Raw genomic sequence first — 22,500 nt, 5'->3', positions numbered from 1 at the left:
TAAGGGTGATGACAAAATAGTATTGAAAATTAGAAAAAAAAAAAAATACTGTTGGGTGCTCTTGGGGTTTAGGATCTACGCATTGAGGATGGACTCAGAAGCTTAAGAAAGACAGGAAATCAAAACTATAGATCAGTAGTCAGTAGGGCATTTGCATATTTATTAATCGCTAAGAGTGAGATGCCAGTGGATATATGAAAGCAGGGGGGTACAGTCCAGGCAAACTTCGTGGCGTGGTCACCAAAACAGAAATCTAGCACACACATTTAGATGAGGTAGTTTCAGGGGAAAATATGATGGGAAATATGGGCGCTCTGTGCAAGCATACCAATTTTACTTAGTCCCGAGCTACAATGGTGACAAGGAGAGTACTGAACTCTCTCTCTCTCTCTCTCTCTCTCTGCTTACGAGAAATTTAGTCCTTGCGCTATAAAATCGAGGACGGTTACCATGTAGCCTTTGAAAACAAGTCGCTGCTGGCCGTCTTTCTTGGGATCTTCCTCTGTCACAGCTTCGTGTGTCGCGTCTTCAGTCATGGTTACAGAAACCTCAGTAAGTGACCTAAACCTAGAAAATAAATGACCGTTAGTTTTACCATTCCCGTGTATTTGTCCGCTCGCGCGTGCGCGCGCGCGCGAGTATGTGTGTGTGTGTGTGTGTGTGTGTGTGTGTGTGTGTGTGTGTGTGTGTGTGTGTGTGTGTGTGTGTGTGTGTGTGTGTGCGCGTGTGTGTGCGTGTGTGTGTGTGTGTATAAGGGATTGGCCAAGTACCTGAAAAAAAAAGTGGGGAGGGAAAGAAAAAAACACTTCTGAAACAGAAAGAAGGAAAAAAAATAGTTAAATGTAAAAGAGAATCCACTAGTTCACTATTGGATTTTATTAGCTCACAAAGAAATGACTTTATATGCTTTATATATATACTTTATATACTTGCTTACACAGAGTTAGTAGGTACGGAGAAGTATTAACCGTAGATGTTGTAAGAGATGCGACATTACCGCGGTGAATGAGAGAAGTAGGGGGCCCATATCTTAGAGGAGAGGAATTGATGAAATTAAATCATTTTGACTCCACCCTGTTTAAGAGGATTGTTTTGAACCTTCTCATATGAAGGAAGAGTATTTCATGCATGGAAAAAGAATGAGACAACTGGGAAAAAGAAAATAATTCATAAATAATTGGTAAAGGGAGCGTGATAAATTGAGCAGATACCTGTGGAATACAACTGTCAGTAAGTTTGGTATAATAATAGTGGTCGTCTAACACAACACTGACAGGAAGTCAGAAAACTTGTGATAAGGGTGCAGAGATGAACAGAAATCATATTAGGAAAGCTGACAACCTGAAAATTTATTTTAGATTTCATCAAATGCTTTCGATAATTATATAAGGCAATAACGAAAAAATAAATAAATAAATAAAATAACGAAATAATTCAGAGGTTCCCAACCTTGTTCATTACAATTTACTGACTTTTTCAAGTTTATGTTACCAACATCGTCAAGTGTAAGAGCAGCAGTTTGTATATATGATAAAACAGCATAGATTGTATAAAAAAAGTCAATTTTAACAATACATTGTTGTAGTTAAACAAGGTAAGAATCTTTTCGATTTTTATTCTAAAATTCTTAAGACCTACAGATTTCAAAAGAAGAGAGAAAAAAAAAGCGCACCTTAAATGAGCTTTCTACAGAAACGGTGGTAAACCGCTAAAAGCGATTACAGTGTTTTTACTTCTAGAAGAACGTTTGGGCTTTGGCCGAGTAGGGGAATTCCACGTGAGCTTCGATGCCGTGTCTCTACAAGACCACTAATCGGTTTAACACCTTAGTGGATAGGACAGGTGACTGTCCTACTCTCTCTCTCTCTCTCTCTCTCTCTCTCTCTCTCTCTCTCTCTCTCTCTCTCTCTCTCTCTCTCTCTCTCTCTCTCTCTCTCTCTCTCTCTCTCTCTCTCATTATTGTATGATAATGTGTGAATAATATTTAACACCTTAGTGGATAGGACAGGTGACTGTCCTACTCTCTCTCTCTCTCTCTCTCTCTCTCTCTCTCTCTCTCTCTCTCTCTCTCTCTCTCTCTCTCTCTCTCTCTCTCTCTCTCTCTCTCTCTCTCTCTCTCTCTCTCTCTCTCTCTCTCAGTATTGTATGATAATGTGTGAATAATTTTACTATAATTTATTTGTTCATGGTAATTGTTTCGCGTAATCTCGATATGGGGGAGAACAGATTCGTCGCACTGTCGTCGCATTCACATTAGTGCCTTTTGGCTATTGGAGCTATTGCTCTGGAGGATGCAACGATAGGTTCTCTATTGGCCCTTCTCTTCTAAAAGATATTTATTCTTGTTATGAATAAGTTCTTTCTCCTGGCTCAGAAGAACACGCGAGCACTTGGGAGCTGCTTCCATCTTGGGAGTGTCCCTCTCTCTGACCTGAGTCACCCTACCGTTAAGCACCCCAGCTGCTCGACCTAAATAACAACGCCGCAAAGCTGTGTTGTCGAATGTGATACTTATGTATCAAATGTGGTACTTATGTATTACATTTAATAGAAAGTGTCAGGAGTAAAAGCACTCTAATAGCTTTCAACGGTTTACCACCGTTTCTTTATATCAGTCTCTGTAGGAAGCTCATTTAAGGTGGGCTTTTTTTTTTTTTTTTCATTTGAAATGTGTAGGTGATAAGAATTTTAGAGTAAATTCTAAAAGTACCCACAAAAGGTACTTGAGCCTTCCATCACCAGAATCTCATGCACTTTATATTTCTACCCGGAACCATACCAAGTCTGTTCTACAACTAGCCAGAAACTCCTTCTTTAATAGAAAGTGTCAAAATCTTTCAAGATCTAACTCCCCTCATGACTTCTGGCATCTAGCGAAAGACATTTCCAATAACTTTGCTTCTTCTTTCTCTCCTTTATTTCAACCAGATGGCACCACTGCTATCACATCTATCTCTAAAGCTGAACTCTTCGGTCAGACCTTTGCTAAAAACTCTACCGACGATACGGACAATTCAAAAATTGTTCCTTCCTCTCCTCCACCCTCTGACTACTTCATGCCACCTATTAAAATTCTTCGCAATGATGTTTTACATGCCCTCGCTGGCCTAAACCCTTTGGAAAGCTTATGGACTTGATGGGGTTCCTCCTATTGTTTTACGAAACTGCACCTCCGTGCTTGCACCTTGCCTACTGAAACCCTTTCAGCTCTATCTATCAACCTTTCCTTCTTGCTGGAAGTTTGCTTACATTCAGCCTGTTATTAAAAAGGGTGACCGTTCTAATCCCTCAAACTACCGTCCTATTATTTGAATTTCCTGCCTATCTAAAGTTTTTGAATCTATCCTCAACAGGAAGGTTCTTAAACATCTATCATTTCACAACCTTCTATCTGATGGCGAGTATGGGTTCCGTCAAGGCCGCTCTGCTGGTGATCTTCTGGCTTTCCTTACTGAATCTTGGTCATTTCTCTTTCAGAGATTTTGGTGAAACGTTTGCTGTTGCTTTTAAAATATCAAAAGCTTTTGATAGAGTCTGGCACAAAGCTTTGATTTCCAAACTACCCTCCTACAGCTTCTATCCTTCTCTCTGTACCTTCATCTCAAATTTCCTTTCTGACCGTTCTATTGCTGCTGTGGTAGACGGTCACTGTTCTACTCCTAAATCTATTAACAGGGTGTTCCTCAGAGTTTTGTCCTCTCACCCTCTCTCTTCCTATTATTCATTAATGATCTTTTAAGCCAAACTTCTTACTCTATCCACTCCTATGTTTATGATACCATCCGCTTATGATACCTTTTCCACGTCTTTTACAGACGTCCAACCCTTCAGGAAGTTCACACAGGGAAGCCACAGAACGCCTGACTCTGTTCCTCAGAGTTTTGTCCTCTCACCCTCTCTCTTCCTATTATTCATTAATGATCTTTTAAGCCAAACTTCTTACTCTATCCACTCCTATGTTTATGATACCATCCGCTTATGATACCTTTTCCACGTCTTTTACAGACGTCCAACCCTTCAGGAAGTTCACACAGGGAAGCCACAGAACGCCTGACTTCTGATCTCTCTAAAATTTCTGATTGGGACAGGGCAAACTTAGTATTGTTCAATGCCTCAAAAACTCAATTCCTCCATCTATCAACTCGACACAACCTTCCAGGTAACTATCCTCTCTTCTTCAATGGCCTCTTGAACTGGCCCCCTCTTTTACGCTGAGCATCCTCGGTCTGTAGTTTTCGTATAATGTAAACTGGAAATTTCTTATCTCATTTCTAGCTAAAGCAACTTATTTGAAGTTAGGCGTTCTGAGACGTCTCCGCCAGTTTTTTTTTTTTTTTTTTTTTCTTTTCACCCCTACCTGCTTACTCTTTACAAGGGTCTTATCCGTCCATGCATGGAGTAGTATGCTTTACATGTCTGGGGCGGTTCCACTCATACCGCTCTTTTAGACAGGGTGGAATCAAAAGCTTTTCGTCTCATCAACTCCTCCCCTCTAACTGACTGTCTTCAGCCTCTTTCTCATTGCTGAAATGTTGCATCTCTTGTTATCTTCTATCGCTATTTTTATGCTAACTGCTCTTCTGATCTTGCGATCTTGCCTCCTCCCGCGGCCTCGCCGCACAAGGCTTTCTTCTTTCTCTCACCTTTATTCTGTCCACCTCCCTAATGCAAGCATTAACCAGTATTCCCCATCGTTCACCCCCTTATCTGGTAAACTCTGTAATTCCCTTCCTGCTTCTGTATTTCCCTCTTCCTATGACTTGAACTTCTTCAAGAGAGAGGTTTCAAGAAACTTATCCTTCAATTTTTGACTACCACTTCGGACCATATTCGGGACCTGCAACCCAGTGGGCTTTTTTTTTATTATTAGATTTTTGTTACCCTTGGCCGGTGTCCCTCCTACATAAGAAAAATAAATAAATAAATAAAGAAATAAAGAAATAAAACCCAGACTATTTATTAACTCATCGTTTGATGAGCTAAATAATCCATACTTAATACTCGAATTTTAATAAAAAGTAAGACGAACTATTATATTTAAGATAAACTGTGTGATGTGGCAGAGTAGCTAACAGGGCCTTGGCCAATGCCTAAACGTTCTTCTGAGACTAAAAAGAGCATAGTCGATTGAGAATCAGCCACTGCTGCCCGTGTTGGGCATCTCAGGCAAAGTGATAACGTTTTTTTTCTTTCTTTCTTTCTTTCTTCTTTTTTTTTTTTTTTTTTTCAAAAGATATTCTATGATCTGACCATTTTGAATTTGAGCGTTGTCCTTTCCGGGGATTCCCCGACCTGCGGCCCTGCAAAACTTTCTACTGGGAATATTATCTGATTAGAGCCTATGTGTCACTGATAACCTCGTTTCCACCCCCCCCCCCCCCCTCTCTCTCTCTCTCTCTCTCTCTCTCTCTCTCTCTCTCTCTCTCTCTCTCTCTCTCTCTCTCTCTCTCTCTCTCTTTCTCTCTCTCTCTTCATATACAAATCTACATTTCATGCAAATTCATTCTCATCAGAAATCTATACTTGCTAATGAATCCTTAGAATTCTGAAAAAAAAAAAAATCTCCTGCCTGTCAGTCAGTGAAACTCTCTCTCTCTCTCTCTCCTCTCTCCCTCTCTCTCTCTCTCTCTCTCTCTCTCTCTCTCTCTCCTCTCTCTCTCTCTCTCTCTCTCTCTAATCTAACTGTTGCCTCACTCACGTTGGTGGCTTTCGCTGTTCGGGCAACAGCTCTTAAGAAGTCAAGTAATGGCTCCCTATTACCCTTTTCTTCAAAAAAAAAAAAAAAAAAAAAAAAAAAAATATATATATATATATATATATATATATATATATATATATATATATATATATATATATATATATATATATATATATATATATATTTACAGAGTAAATAAGCTCCTTTTCTCGGTTGAGGAGGTGACAGGAACAGCGGGAGAGGTCATCAACTATCCTGGCTGGCGGCGCAAGAGAAAGTGACCTATGGGTTAACACAGTCAGTCTGACCGTGTGACCTCACTCAATCACCTATGGAAAAGTGACAACGCTTGGAGGAAACGTTGCCAAGTATTGTGGTTTGAAACAAAAAAAAACAAAAAACAATTCAAGTATCATTAGAAAATGTGTATTACATTAACTTGCCTTTTTTAGAGCATCACAGTGTATATATACTACAACACCATTTAATTTTGAGGTAGAAAGCAGCTAACATGAGGTGTGTCTTGGTACAAGTCTGGCAGGGCCGCAGGCCGGGGAACCCCCGGAAAGAACAACGCCTAAACGCATCATTCAAAATGGTCAGAACATAGTATAAATCGCAAATCCCAATTTTCTGTAACTTATAGTTAGGTTAGTCCTGAATATATTGTTCCTCCGTGCCCTCAGGAGGTCTAGCAGCCAGAAACACCTGCTTTGCCTGATTTACGCTTGTCCGTTTTTATGGATTCCGTTTCCGTACACTCCCCCTGTTTTCGATACCCCCAAAAATAGCCCCCACCCACACCTTTCTGTGATTCGCTGATGAGGTAGTAGGAGAGGTCTAACCACACTTTCTTTCTCTCTCTCTCTCTCTCTCTCTCTCTCTCTCTCTCTCTCTCTCTCTCTCTCTCTCTCACACACACACACACACACACACACACACACACACACACACACACACACACACACACACACACACACACACACACACACCCGCGCGCGCGCACACACACACACACACACACACACACACACACACACACACACACACACACACACACACACACACACACACACACACACACACACATACACACATCTACTGGTCCTAATAGAGCCGTTTGTGACAATTCACACTATGTAATCTAATGTATTAAACGTAATATGTGTGCGTCTCTTTCTTTCTATAAGGCAACTCGTGTAACCGACAACATTTTTATAAAAAATATTTGTTTTGAATAATTCAGTGTCCTTCTCACCTAAGGAAGTGATATATATAACGCAGATATGTACATAATTTATGAATGTATATTATAAAAGACAAGTTCATAAATACTCCAGTTGATGGAGGGAAGTGGTGACCTGACTTGCGTCCCCTGAGATTTCAGAGCTGGGGCTAGGCTGCCTCACCGCCTTTCCTTTCCTCTTTTCTTACCTTCTTCCACCCATATCCCCTTCTCCTCTCACTCTCTCTCTCTCTCTCTCTCTCTCTCTCTCTCTCTCTCTCTCTCTCTCTCTCTCTCTCTCTCTGTGTGTGTGTGTGTGTGTGTGTGTGTGTGTGTGTGTGTGTGTTTCTTCCTTCTGAAGTGGGTCTATTTGCCTGTATAAGAGAGAGAGAGAGAGAGAGAGAGAGAGAGAGAGAGAGAGAGAGAGATCGTGTGTGTATCAGAGCTATATAGGGCGAGGCTGGTGACCTGTTATGCTCTTTTCTCAGCTATGTTGAGTTTGTTAATCTCTCTCTCTCTCTCTCTCTCTCTCTCTCTCTCTCTCTCTCTCTCTCTCTCTCTCTCTCTCTCTCTCTCTCTCTCTCTCTCTCATGCATAGACAAACATACCCACTCAAAAAGGTATAAGAAACACAAATGAGAGAGAGAGAGAGAGAGAGAGAGAGAGAGAGAGAGAGAGAGAGAGAGAGAGAGAGAGAGAGAGAGAGAGAGAGAGAGAGAGAGAGGTGGGGTTAGACCTCTCCTACTACTTCACCTGCCAATCACAGAAAGGTGTGGGTGGGGTCTAATTTTTGGGGCATCGCCAGCTTAGGTGACAACAGATTATTGTGGGAACCGGGATCCGTTTCTGCCTCCGCTTGAACGGACGCCATCGAGCGGAAGAGATGAACAGGGATTAACTTTGTATGCTTTATAATCGGTGATCTTAATTGTCGTCTGGGAATATCGGTAAATGACCTTCCTGCAGCCTTGGGCTATCACCAGTACTCATACCCAAACCTACCTGACCCTGTGACCACACCAAATGATAATGCTGCAGCTATGTTGGGTATATGTGTAGACGAGCAGTTGTTGGTTGTTAATAATATGAAAACAAGTGATGCACACTTCACGAGTAAGAAGACGTTTAAGAGAGGAGGGGAGTGGATATCAGAGTTAGATACTTGCATCATATCGGAGAACTTGGTTAAGTATGTAAAGCATTTTGAGGTAATAGATGGTGAAAATTTGCCATCTGATCACGCACCAGTAGTCATGTCATTACAACCTCCCTCCCCTTGTCTGGATAGCGTGGCAGCCCGGGCAGGTGACCTGGGTAAACACGGAGCCGAATGTAATCACCTACTGACTGCTAGGCAGTCACTTGTAAAGCCACCTTTAATGTCTAACAATATCAATCAAACTTTATTTATGTCAAATATTACCGAAGTTGACTTAGAAATGCAGATACGCGATGATGTCAATGTAACTGCATCGAATCTGTCAGAAGTACTGTACAGGTGTGCGCGTGAGCCTGTGCAGGCTGGACACGGCAGTGACAGGTGGCACACAATGATACAGGAAAATGATGATGCCAAACTATGGAGTGCTATTAATTGGCGAGGTGAACTGACGGAAACTGCTTTTAATGAAAACACTAAGCCAAGTGACGACACATTTAAAACGTATTTTGAAGATATATTTAATCCTCCAAACACTGTATACCCTGACCTGAACGATCTACACTCACAAATTACTATTCCTGTATTAGATGAACCTATTACGACTAACGAGGTAGACACCCAAATAAAGCGATTAAGGTCTAATAAAGCTAGTGGCCCTGATGGCATACCTCCTGTTTTGTTTAAATGGTTGCCTGCATCCTGGATATTGTTCATTGCCACATTATTCAACTCAGTATTCATGAGTGGTTCATACCCTGACAGTTGGATTAATGCTAAGATGTTTGTAATATTCAAACGTGGTTCAAAGCTACTACCAAGTAATTATAGACCTATTAATGTAATCAACAGCGTGGCTAAACTGTATGATATGGTGTTGTGTGCACGACTCACCCAGTGGTTTGCACCACACCGAGAACAGGCAGGCAGCCAGGCGGGCCGAGGATGTACTGAACATTTACTAACACTTAGATTGTTGATGGATGTTGCCAGAAGAAAGAAATTTAAATTATTTATAACGTTTGTCGATTTTAGACGAGCCTATGATTGTGTCCCTAGGATTGATTTATTTACATGTCTGAAGCAAATGGGATGTGGGGTGATAATGCTGTTAGCGTTAGCTGGTATGTACAAGTATACTAACAGTATTATAGGAACTGCATTAATTGCCACTAGTGTGGGTGTGCGGCAGGGTTCCCCTACATCCTGTGTGCTTTTTAGTATATATGTCAATGTAATGATTCAAATGATCAAACAAAGATGTCCTTTAGACGGCTTTCTGTCATGGTTGCACATATTAGTGATGATGGACGACACTGTATTATTGTCAACAACTAGAGAAGGAATGATAAGGAAAATAGAGATTCTACATGATTTTTGTAGCTCACACGGTATGGTGGTTAATAATGACAAAACAAAATTTATGGTGGTAAATGGTAATACTGAAGATAAAGAAATGATATTGTGTCAGGATATGCGAGTAAGTTACTGTACTAGCTATATATATTTAGGTAGTCCCTTCACTGATGACGGATTAGCCTCAACAGCTGTAAAGCTTCATGCAAACAAAAAGATGTGTCATGTTTTAAAATTTATATCTTTTATCAATAGGAATAATGATGTACCATTTTATATTAAGAGAAAAGTTTTTGATGCTTGTGTTACTACTTCGGTGCTATATGGATGCGAATCGTGGCTCAGCTGTGACTTAAAACCTATAGAGAAACTATACAAATGGTGCATAAAGGAATTATTAGGTGTGAGCATAACTACTAATAATGACATTTGCATGGTGGAATTAGGTTTACCCTCACTTAAAGCGCTTGTTAAGGAAAAACAAAGGAAATATTTTCATAAAGTGTGGACAGAAAGAAACGATATAGTTGATGACCCGTTGATGCACGTACTGAGGTTAGTGTTAAATTACAACGATCAAGTGTCTAGGTATATCACAGATATGACTATAAATGATTTTAACGATGTGGAAGATGCCAAGCACAGAATGAGACTTAATATTAGGAATTCGTTGTCAAATAGGTTGACCTTTTATAAACAAATTAACCCGAATCTAATAGTACATGATATATACACAAGAAGTACTAGAGTGAACGAGATAGAGCGTGTGTCATGGACAAGACTTCGTCTCAGTGCTCATTCCCTGGCGGTAGAAACAGGTCGCTGGAACCGTCGGGGACGTGGTCGCCTTCCCATGGAGGAGAGGCTGTGTCCCTGCGGCCTCGTGCAGACCGAGACACATGTCATCGAGACTTGTCCCTTGTCTTTGACCCTTAGATTAACATACAATGTCACAACTGTTCATCAATTGTTGGTAGACAGAACTGATTATGATAATGTGTGTTTTATAGTGCATAAATTATTAGCGTTGTTTAAGTGATAAAGTTATGTATGCATCTCCAAGTCTTAAGATGTTACCCCCGTAGTGTGATGTTTGCTGGATTCCTGCCCCATCTTTAAGGATTATTTTATGTGTTTTACTTATTTTTACTATTGCATTTGTGTTTTAAATGTGTTATAAAAGTTTTAATGTATATCATTCGCATAGTGCTATTAAGAGAAGTTACTGTATTTTGGACCAGAACTGTATGTATTTTAAATTGTATAATTTATTTTTTTTTCCTGTGGTCAATAAACTATCTGAATCTGAATCTGAATCTGAAATCTATGGAGAGAGGGCACAATGTTGCACGTACTGGTGTTTTGAATTTTCTAGGTATAGGTAATAGTATAGGTATAGGTAATGCTATATTCTAAATTAAAAATTTTTACACTGTTCGTGAAAGAAAGAGGAGTGACCTTGGTCCCGGCGTGAGATGCAGTAACACCACGAAATATGTAACACAACCACAACCACATGGATGGTCTGGACGGGTTTCAGCCCAGTAAATTGCAGAAACACAACAAACCTCACTCAACAGCTATGATAATGACAGTGCATTAATAACTGACAACCAGACAACCAGAAAATACTATTATAGCCTACGTTTCCACCACAACGTGTATCTGATGCAGCAGGCACTACTGCCCCCATCGTGGCTTGTAGGATTCACTAGCCTGTAGTTACTTATATTTCTTTACTGTGCAGTAAATGACACTCTTCTCCACCTCACTGGCCTCTCTTCGTCAGCGAGGTGGCAAGAAATATTCAAATTCCTGGCCAAGGATCGAGGTCACCTCCGCGCGGCCATGTTGACAAACCAAGGATACGAAGACGGCGGCCAACTCCTCCGTTCAGTACGGACTCCGTTTTTGTGACGTCACTGTTGGACGGTGAACGGAGACGGAATCCGTAAAAAACGGATTAGTGTGAACCGAGCCTTAGTAGTTCCGACGTAGCTTTGCCGAGTGGGATGATGGATAACGTAACGCAATCAGACCCAGGACAGGGGAGATTGACAAAGGCGAAACCAAAGACTGTACTTAACGTAGCTTTGCCGAGTGGGATGATGGATAACGTAACACAATCAAACCCAGGACAGGGGAGATTGACAAAGGCGAAACCAAAGACTGTACTTTCCTTGCAACACTATATATTTCAGGCTATAGTCTATCCCTTCTATTGTGTGGTATCATTGACATGAAAAAAATATCCTGCTGCACGGATTTTTAAGAATCTATTTGTCACTGTCAATGACATTTATGAAAGATGTTGACGGTTGTTATATTTTTAGGTCACGAAGGAAAGTGAGTATCAAAATACTACAGTGATGACTAGTATGCCTCGTTTCCATCTGCACCAGATTTTTTTTTTTCGATGCTTCAACTTTCTTCAGCTTCAGCTGAATAGTGATGCCACTATTTCTGAGACTATTTCTGACACTATTTCTTCAAACAATTTAGGCGCCACGTGTTCAACACATAATGATTCACTCAGTTTATAAATCAAGCTATCTAGCAGCTAATGATCCATCAGTAGCTCACCTGTCTGAGTTTCTGGGTAAAGGCACAAATATAGTTGTGGAATAGGCGATGTGTGTGTGTGTGTGTGTGTGTGTGTGTGTGTGTGTGTGTGTGTGTGTGTGTGTGTGTGTGGTAGTAATAATAATAATCGGTTTATTATATTTTGGCTTACAGCCTTACAGCTGAAAGTATGCAACGTACATATTAATTTATTAACATACGTACTACATAATTATTAAGTATAATTAACCCTAAATAAGTATCTTACAATGTGTGTGTGTGTGTGTGTGTGTGTGTGTGTGTGTGTGTGTGTTCTGAGAGGTGGAGAATGAAGAAGAACGTAGATAGTCCTACAAAATCTAGCATCTAGAAGTGGATCACTTCAGATATATACTTTTGAAATTTCTCCGGGAAGAGAGTGTGGGTTGACGCGAGGGCCAAGCCTCTGTATGGAGTCCAGGAGGCGACTAACAGAGGCCTGTGTTGTGGATCACTGTATGGCATCACGATGAACATCTGCACACTGGGAAAATACATATAGTAACGTAAGTTCTTAATACACTAATTGCGTTTATACATTTTATGAATGAAAGCATAGAATGCGCTGATACATTTCAAGAATGAAAGCATAGAATATACATGCATTATAATGCACATATTGATTATTCAAAATTTTCTTTTATTAAGTTTCAAAATCATTGGACAATAAATGGAATATATATATATATATATATATATATATATATATATATATATATATATATATATATATATATATATATATATATATATATATATATATATATATATATATATATATATATATATATATATATATATATATATATATATATATATATATTATCGCTCTATTTTTTTCATAATGGGTGTCATTTGCAGATCTTGAGCTTGTGTATTGATGGATGGTTCTAGATTTCTAATGTATCAGGCTTCCAGGAAAAATTAATCGAGTTTCATTTTCGACCTAAAGTCATTGTTCATTCGAAGGTGTTGCGTGTCGTTGGTGCTCTATCCTTTGTGTTGTATTATTATTATTTTTTTTTTATTGCTTCATTTTGAAGGTGGCATTTGAAGCGCCTCGACAGTCTATAGTAATCCTTGTCACACCGATGTTGGTTTGATGCCCGTAGTACTCAGCAGTACGGGTATGCTTGTAGATGACATGGTCTTCCTTTAGAGATGATGGTTTGCGGCGGTTGAGGATGTGCGATGTTTTCATACTCTAGTAGTAAATGGTGAGCTGCAGGGTCTGATCTAAGTCTGTAGGTTTGACGTTTTTATAGATGATTTCCTTTATAACTTTCTTCTATCTTGTATTCTGTAGACATGGAGCTTATGTAGCACAGAATATCGTTTGGTTCTTGGTGTCGTGCGCGTCCTGGCAGTACCACTTGTCCACGGCGCAGTGCAATGGTGATGCTACTATTTCTGAGAATATTTCTGACATTATTTCTGAGACGTCTCCACCAGTTTTTCTCGACCTTCCAGCTGCTAATTTATCCGTCCATGTATGGAGTATGCTTCACATGTCTGGGGGGTTCCACACATACCGCTCTTCTAGACAGGGTGGAATCAAAAAAGCTTTTCGTCTCATGAACTCCTCTCTTGTAACTGATTGTCTTCAGCCTCTTTCTCATCGCTGCAATGTTGCATCTTTTCCTATATTCTACCGCTATTTTCATGGTATCTGCTCTTCAGATCTTGCTAGCTAACTGCATGCCCTTCCTCCTCCTGTGGCCTGGCTGCTCAAGACTTTACTCTTACTCTAACCCCTATTCTGTCCACCTCTCTAATGCAGGAGTTAACCAGTATTCTCAATCATTCATCCTTTTCTCTGGTAAACTCTGAACTCCCTGCCTACTTCTCCATTTCCACCTTCCTATGACTTGAACTCCTTCAAGAGGGAAACTTTGAAACACTTATCCTTCAATTTTTGACTACTGCTTTGAACCTATTCGGGGACCGGCATCTCAATGGGCCTTTTTTTTCTTCTTTTTTTTTTTTTTTTATTGAAGTTTCTTGTTGACCTTGGCCGGCGTCCCTCCTACATAAAATAAATAATTAAATAAATAAATAAATAAATAAATAATAAACCATTCTTCACTAGTACTTAACTGAGTCTTCCTAGTTCGGAGTGGAGGTTTTTCAATGGGGAGCAGCGAGAGAGGACGCAGCTGATGTAAGCTGGGAATACCGGTACGGGCCCACAGTTTTGCCGCCAAGACATAGAATTTTATTAGTCTTCTTACCGTAGGTGATGGAAGAGACAGTACAAACCTATCAAAACGATAAATATTCCCACTGAAGTCTCAAACACTCGACCAGTTTCGTATTGGATCAGTGAGTGTCGTGCAACATCCGAGGCCTTAGGATCTAAATTTCAATCTGTGGAACACGACCTCTTCTTTACTAAACCTTCTCATCTTTTCCTCACTGAAACGCAACTGACTAATTCCTTTTCTATTCTCACTTTTAATATCAACCTGGATGTTTAACATATGTGCGCAACGAACCTATGCTATTTGCCACAACTGCATAGTCACTCTTAAACTAAATTTACTGGTGCTGTATGCCTCTCACCTAACTCTTCTATGTAAGAAAAAAAAACAATAAAAATAAATAAATAAATAAATAAATAAAATAAAATAAAGACTAACTTCCTGAGTGAAGCACATACTGACTCTTTTTCTTTTCTCGGAGATCTTCATTATTGAAGACTTCATTGTTCACCACCAGCTTTGGCTTTCCTCTCCCTTCATTGACCAACGTGGTAAAAACTAACTTTGCTATCCCCTACGACCTAAAGCAACTCGGGGTCCTGACCGTTTTAGGGTTACGCCCAACATTCTTGACCTTTCCCTAACCTCTGATACTTTTGCTTATGCTGCCACTCTGATACAGATGTGGGGTTGTGATCTCCCATCACAACCTCTATATCGTATCCCATCGCTTTAATTCCTAATCAGGATTCCCCAGTGAGGAGGTGTCCCTGGCGTTTTTGCTCTGCTATTTGATGGGACCTGAAGAGGTATTATTCTGATTGTCGTTGGAATGACCACTGGTTGGAATGACACAGAGACTCTTCTCTGTGTGCTGGTATGAATCCTTACATTTGTGTTATTTTTTTTTTTTATCGCTCTAAATCTTAAAACCTTGGTTTAACTCATCTTGTTCTCATGCTATATACTTTAGAGAGGCATCTCACAAACGGTGCGTCGCTTCCATCACCTGAAACTCATACACTTTATATTTCTGCCTGGAATCACGCCACGTCTTCTCTCCAACTAGCCAAAACCCCTTTATGAACAGAAAATGTAAAAAATCTTTTTAGATCTAACTCCCCTCGTGACTTCTGGCATCTCGCTAAAAATATATATAAAATACGTTAGCTTCTTGATCTTGGTCTTCTTTATCTCAACTTCATGGCACCACTGCCATCTCATCTATTTCCGAAGCTGTACTCTTCGCACAAACGTTTGCTGCAAACTCTACCGTGGGTGATTCGGGACTTGTTTTTCCCTTCTCCTCCACATTACAACTATTTAATGCTATCCATTAAGATCCTTCGCAGTTGTTTGCTCTGCCTTTGCTGGCCTTAAGTCTCGAAAATATTAAGGACCTGTGCCTCTGTGCTTGTACTTGCACCTTGCTTAGACTAACAAACTCTTTTAACTCAGTGGATAAATATTTAACTTTCCTTCTTGCTGCCTACATTTAACCCTTTTTTTTTTTTTCAAAACGGTGGCCACTCTAAACCATCATACTACAGTCTATTGTTTTAATTTCCTAAATCTATCCCCAACAGGAAAATTCTTAAACATCCATCACTTCACAATCTTACATTTGATCGTCAGTATAGGATCCATCATGGCCGCTCTCCGGTGATTAGGCTTTTCTTCTTGTTCATCCTCTTTTAGGTATTTTGGTGAAACTTTCGATGTCGCTTTAAACAACAAAACATTTGATTTTAAAACTGCCCTCCGGTGTATATCCTAGTCCCCAAGTTTATTTCAAGTTTCCTTTTTGAGCGTTCTGTAGCTGGTGTGGTAAAAGGTCATATATATATATATATATATATATATATATATATATATATATATATATATATATATATATATATATATATATATATATATATATATATATATATATATATATATATATATATATATATATATATATATATATATATATATATATATATATATATATATATATATATATATATATATATATATATATATATATATATATATATATATATATATATATATATATATATATATATATATATATATATATATATATATATATATATATATATATATATATATATATATATATATCTTTTCCCCCCCCCAAAAAAAAAAAGATATATAACTGAACAAAGGCCTTATCAGTCTATGTATGGAGTATGCTCCACATGTATGTGGGTGGGTGGATTCCACTCACACCGCTCTCCTATAGAAGGTGGAATCAAAAGCATTTCGTCCTATCCGCTCCTTTCCTCTAATTGCCTGTCATCAGACTCGTTCTCATCGCTGCCATGTTGCATCTTGTTATCTTGAAACACTATTTTCACGCTAACTGTTTTCTGATCTTAATAACTGCATGCATCCCTCCTCCCACCTAGTCGTCGCACACGACTTTTTTACTTTCTCTTACTGCTACTCCACTTCTCTAATGCAAGAGTTAACCAATATTTTCAATCATTCGTTCCTTTTTTTCTGGTAAACTCTGACACTCTCTGCCTGCTTCTGTGTTTTCTCCTCCCCATGACTTGAACTTTTTCTTTTCTTTTTTTTTTTTTTTTTTTTTAAGAGGGAGACTTATCCTCCAATTTTCCATTATATTTTTTGACCTCTGTTTATGGAATAACACTCCAGTGGGCAAATTTTCTCACTTTTCATCCTTTTGTCTTAAAAAAAAAGATAAATAAATACATAAATAAATAAATATATAAATAAAATAAAATTAATAAATAAATAAATAAATAAATAAATAAATAAATAAATAATAATAATAAAAAGATTGTGATATTTAATCTGATCCTTACAACTTTACATTGACTAATAGGTAGGGAAAAGGAAGGCGGCCCTCTTTGGACTCAACGAAAGTGAAGTTGAGAGCGGATGCATTGATGAAGAGTTGCTGTTCTTCACTCTGAGAAATATGTCATCGATGTATCCGCCGTAGATGGAGGGGGAGAAGCTCTTCCGTGTTTTAGATTCGATACTTTCCATAAAGAAGTTGGCGAACGCCTAGTGAGCTTTCATAGTCACTCCATCCACTCGATGGTACAATTATCCGCGGGAGCGGTGATTTGGAGGAGTCTTTGTATGTGGCTTTCTAACATGTTCAGGGTTTAGGTCTCATTGGATCTGTAGACGCGATCCATTATAAATTGATTTTTTTTCTTTCTACGGGGACATAGGTAAGGAGGCTCTCTACGTCCTAGGAAACGATGATGTGTCCCTTAGCTGACTTGCATGTTTTCAACAACCCAAGAAGTTTGTCGGCGGGTAAGGTGTGAATATTTCATTCAGCTTTTTTGCAAGTGTGTAGGTTGCAATATGGATCTAAAAAATGATAGGGGTAGTGAGTTTTCTGGCTTGTGTGTTTTGACGTTTTCATACTTGCATCGAGGCTGAATTTCACCTGTTAGAGTAGGGAGACGTATGTTTCTTGTAGCTTCGTTGATGGTTTAGCAGGATATAGAAAAATTTTAATTTTAGATAGAGAACGAAACTCATGCCGACAAATGTCCCTGGAAACCTTTTTACATTGCAAACCCAGAACTATCCATCAATACACAAGCTTAAGATCTGCAAAACAAAAACAAATAAATAAATAGAATTTCACACACACACACACACACACACACACACACACACACACATATATATATATATATATATATATATATATATATATATATATATATATATATATATATATATATATATATATATATATATATATATATATATATATATATATATATATATATATATATATATATATATATAGATATATATATATATTATTAGGTAATGCGTTATTGATGTATTGTTTTCAGTGTTTATGTATAAGGACCTAAAAGTAATGAATAATAGTTAATTTTGTAATAGTTACATTGCATGTTTTACGACATTATTTAACACCAGGTGGCCCTTCTAGTTTGTGTGTGTGTGTGTGTGTGTGTGTATATATATATATATATATATATATATATATATATATATATATATATATATATATATATATATATATATATATATATATATATATATATATGTGTGTGTGTGTGTGTGTATATATATATATATATATATATATATATATATATATATATATATATATATATATATATATATATATATATATATATATATATATATATATATATATATATATATATATATATACACACACACACACACACAAACTAGAAGGGCCACCTGGTGTTAAATAATGTCGTAAAACATGCAATGTAACTATTACAAAATTAACTATTATTCATTACTTTTAGGTCCTTATACATAAACATTGAAAACAATACATCAATAACGCATTACCTAATAATGGTAAACTATGTTCCTGGTCCATTCACAAAGGCAAATTACGTGGAAGTTGTTGGGATTACCAACTCTTGGACACCTAACATGGAGCACATGAAGCGAAAAATGGACTTGACAGAGCACGAATAGACTAGATACAAGATCCCTTTGAAGTAAAATGATAGGTTTCACAGTATGATCGGAATTTAGGGAAGAAAGACGTCTTCTCCTTAGTCATATACTGAGAGTAGAGTTTCGAGTACCTCAGTCACACCAGCGTCTTGATGGGTAGCTTGGTCCCATTAGAAAGGCGGTAGCATACTGGTTACAAAGGATCATAATTAGAGCATCTGTAACTATGGGTGGTAGAGATAGTTAGGAAAAGACTCTGTTAAACATTACGAAGATGTCTTTTGTTCATTTAGTCCTTGTTTTCCATTTGAAGAAATGTCGACATCTAGCACAACAGGATCCACCATCCTGATTACAAGGTGCTGAAGTAAACACAGATGTTGTGTCTTCGTTCGCTGCATGTTAAGCAGGAGTTCCCGCAGCCAGGCAGGCAGGCAGTATAGAGTGGGTTGTGTGCGGCAGTAAATAATAATAATAATAATAATAATAATAATAATAATAATAATAATAATAATAATAATAATAATAATAATAATAAACGGTTTTATTATTCAGGCAGTTAACAGAGGGTGTGTGGAAAAACTTAGCATTAATCCTAAAGGTAAGTCTAATCTAGAAGGGAAATACTATTGATTGATGGCTTGCACCATGGTGGGAATCGCGCTGAGTCTGTACCGGTCCGTGCGCGGCGCCTTTAGGGGCGTTATCTTGTGGTGTCTGGTGGCACGGACCAGGCGAGGCGCGTCAGGCGGCAGCATGTGTCTGAGACATGGATGATGCAGCAGTCCCCTTCCAAACTTCTCCAGAGCCTCTCGGTGCCTGGGGGATAGTATGGACAGACTCAGGGTGGTCAGGACTTCATCATAGGTGGTGTAGGCAGGGCCAAGGATGACCCTGCACGCCCTTTTCTGCACACTCTCCAGCTGTAGCTGTTGAGTGTGTGTGAGGGAGGAGGACCACTCTGGGAAGGCATACATGAGTTTGGGGAGGATGAAGGTGAGGCACGCCCCTTAACTCATCTGTCGGCGTTCCCAGTGACCTGAGTCTATACAGCCTGTAGGTAGTGGATCTTACGGTGCTGGCGACATACTACTTCCAGGTCAACTGGTCGTCCACCGTGACTCCGAGAAGCTTGGCACATCGGACCACCTGGAGGGGGTGAGGGCCCACTGTGAGCTGAGGAGGGGGCACTGGTATAGAAGAGGTACAAAAATGCATCACCACAGTTTTGCTGTGGTTGATGGTCATCCTGCTCTCCTCCGTCCACGTCTGCAGTCGTTCTAGAATTGCTTGCAGTGGCGAGTAGTCCGGGTTCTTGTTGGAAACTGGGACGCCCACGGTGCAGTCGTCCACATACTTCCAGCGATGGGGGAGTGTCAGTGAGGGCGTCGTTAATGAGGAGGAGGAAGCATAATGGACCCATCTTGGTCCCATGGGGAAACCCACAAGTCAGCTGTTGAAAATTAGAGACAGAGCCCTGATAGCGAATGGCCTGACGCCTCCCTGTGAGGAAGTCGGCTAGCCACGCTACTAGGTTAGGAGGGAGACCCAGACTTATTGCCTTGCTGATGACAACAGTGTGATCAACAAGGTCAAAGGCTTTTTTGAAGTCCACAAAAGCAACAGCTAGAGAGATGTTTCGTTTGTCCAGGTGGCTATGGATGAATTCAAGGAAGCTGGTCAGGTAATGGGAGGTGGAGGTGGCTTTAATATTTCCAAACTGTCCACGGTATTACAAATTTTGGTGTAGGCCCAGTCATACACAGAATCTTCACAAATAAGGCTAGGGATGGGGGTGATAGAGACTGGCCTGATGTCATTGAGTAACTGTGAACTGGAAGTTTTGGGGATGGGGGTGACGTAAGATGTCTTCCAGTCCGCGGGGCAAGAATGTTGGGAGAGAGAGGTGTTTATTATGGATCATAGCGGTGTTGCTAGCTCTACAGCAAACTCTTTGTAAATTTTTATAGGAAGGTCAGTCGGTGTGGTGGATCTTGGTTTGAATTTGAGTATTCTCTTAAAAACATCCACAGCCTGGACAATGGGGGAAGGGGAGGGAGCCAGAAGATAGGGAGGAAGCGGTGTGGTGTGGAGGGGAGGAATGGTTTGAAAGATAGCGGCAAAGTGATCGTTCATCTCCTGAGCCGCGAGATCAGCAGGAAGATGTGAGGTGCAGGGAAGAGATGAAGTGTGCTTTTGTAGGCCACACAAAGCTTTTTTTTTTTTTTTTCATGTAGGAAGGACACTGGCCAAGGGCAACAAAAATCTAATAAAAAAAAATGCCCACTGAAATGCCAGTCCCATAAAAGGGTTAAAGCAGTGGTCAAAAATTGATCAATAAGTGTCTTGAAATCTCCCTCTTGAAGGAATTCAAGTCATAGGAAGGTGGAAATACAGAAGCAGGCAGGGAGTTCCAGAGTTTACCAGAGAAAGGGTTGAATGATTGAGAATACTGGTTAACTCTTGCGTTAGAGAGGTGGACAGAATAGAGGTGAGAGAAAGAAGAAAGTCTTGTGCAGCGAGGCCGCGGAAGGAGGGGAGGCATGCAGTTAGCAAGATCAGAAGAGCAGTTGGCATGAAAATAGCGGTAGAAGACAACTAGATATGCAACATTGCGGCGGTGAGAGAGAGGTTGAAGACAGTCAGTTAGAGGAGAGGAGTTGATGAGACGAAAAGCTTTTGATTCCACCCTGTATAGAAGGGCAGTATGAGTGGAATCCCCCCAGACATGTGAAGCATACTCCATACATGGACGGATAAGGCCCTTGCACAGAGTTAGCAGCTGGGGGTGGGTGAGAAAAACTGGCGGAGACGTCTCAGAACACCTAACTTCATAGAAGCTGTTTTAGCTAGAGATGAGATGTGAAGTTTCCAGTTCAGATTATAAGTAAAGGACAGACCGAGGATGTTCAGTGTAGAAGAGGGGGACAGTTGAGTGTCATTGAAGAAGAGGGGATAGTTGTCTGGAAGGTTGTGTCGAGTTGATAGATGGAGGAATTGAGTTTTTGAGGCATTGAACAATACCAAGTTTGCTCTGCCCCAATCAGAAATTTTTGAAAGATCAGAAGTCAGGCGTTCTGTGGCTTCCCTGCGTGATATGTTTAGCTCCTGAAAGGGTTGGACGTCTATGAAAAGACGTGGAAAAGTGCAGGGTGGTATCATCAGCGTAAGAGTGGATAGGACAAGAGGTTTGGTTTAGAAGATCATTAATGAATAATAAGAAGAGAGTGGGTAACAGGACAGAACCCTGAGGAACACCACTGTTAATAGATTTAGGAGAAGAACAGTGACCATCTACCACAGCAGCAATAGAATGATCAGAAAGGAAACTTGAGATGAAGTTACAGAGAGAAGGATAGAAACCGTAGGAGGGTAGTTTGGAAATCAAAGCTTTGTGCCAGACTCTTTCAAAAGCTTTTGATATGTCCAAGGCAACAGCAAAAGTTTCACCAAAATCTCTAAAAGAGGATGACCAAGAGTCAGTAAGGAAAGCCAGAAGATCACCAGTAGAGCGGCCTTGACGGAACCCATACTGGCGATCAGATAGAAGGTTGTGAAGTGATAGATGTTTAAGAATCTTCCTGTTGAGGATAGATTCAAAAACTTTTGATAGGCAGGAAATTAAAGCAATAGGACGGTAGGTTGAGGGATTAGAACGGTCACCCTTTTTAGGAACAGGTTGAATGTAGGCAAACTTCTAGCAAGAAGGAAAGGTAGATGTTGACAGACAGAGCTGAAATAGTTTGACTAGGCAAGGTGCAAGCACGGAGGCACAGTTTCGGAGAAC

This window comes from Scylla paramamosain, chromosome 35 (assembly GCF_035594125.1).
Source record: "Scylla paramamosain isolate STU-SP2022 chromosome 35, ASM3559412v1, whole genome shotgun sequence".
NCBI lineage: Eukaryota > Metazoa > Arthropoda > Malacostraca > Decapoda > Portunidae > Scylla > Scylla paramamosain.
The sequence above is the reverse complement of the archived record's forward strand: the minus strand, read 5'-3'. Positions refer to the sequence as shown.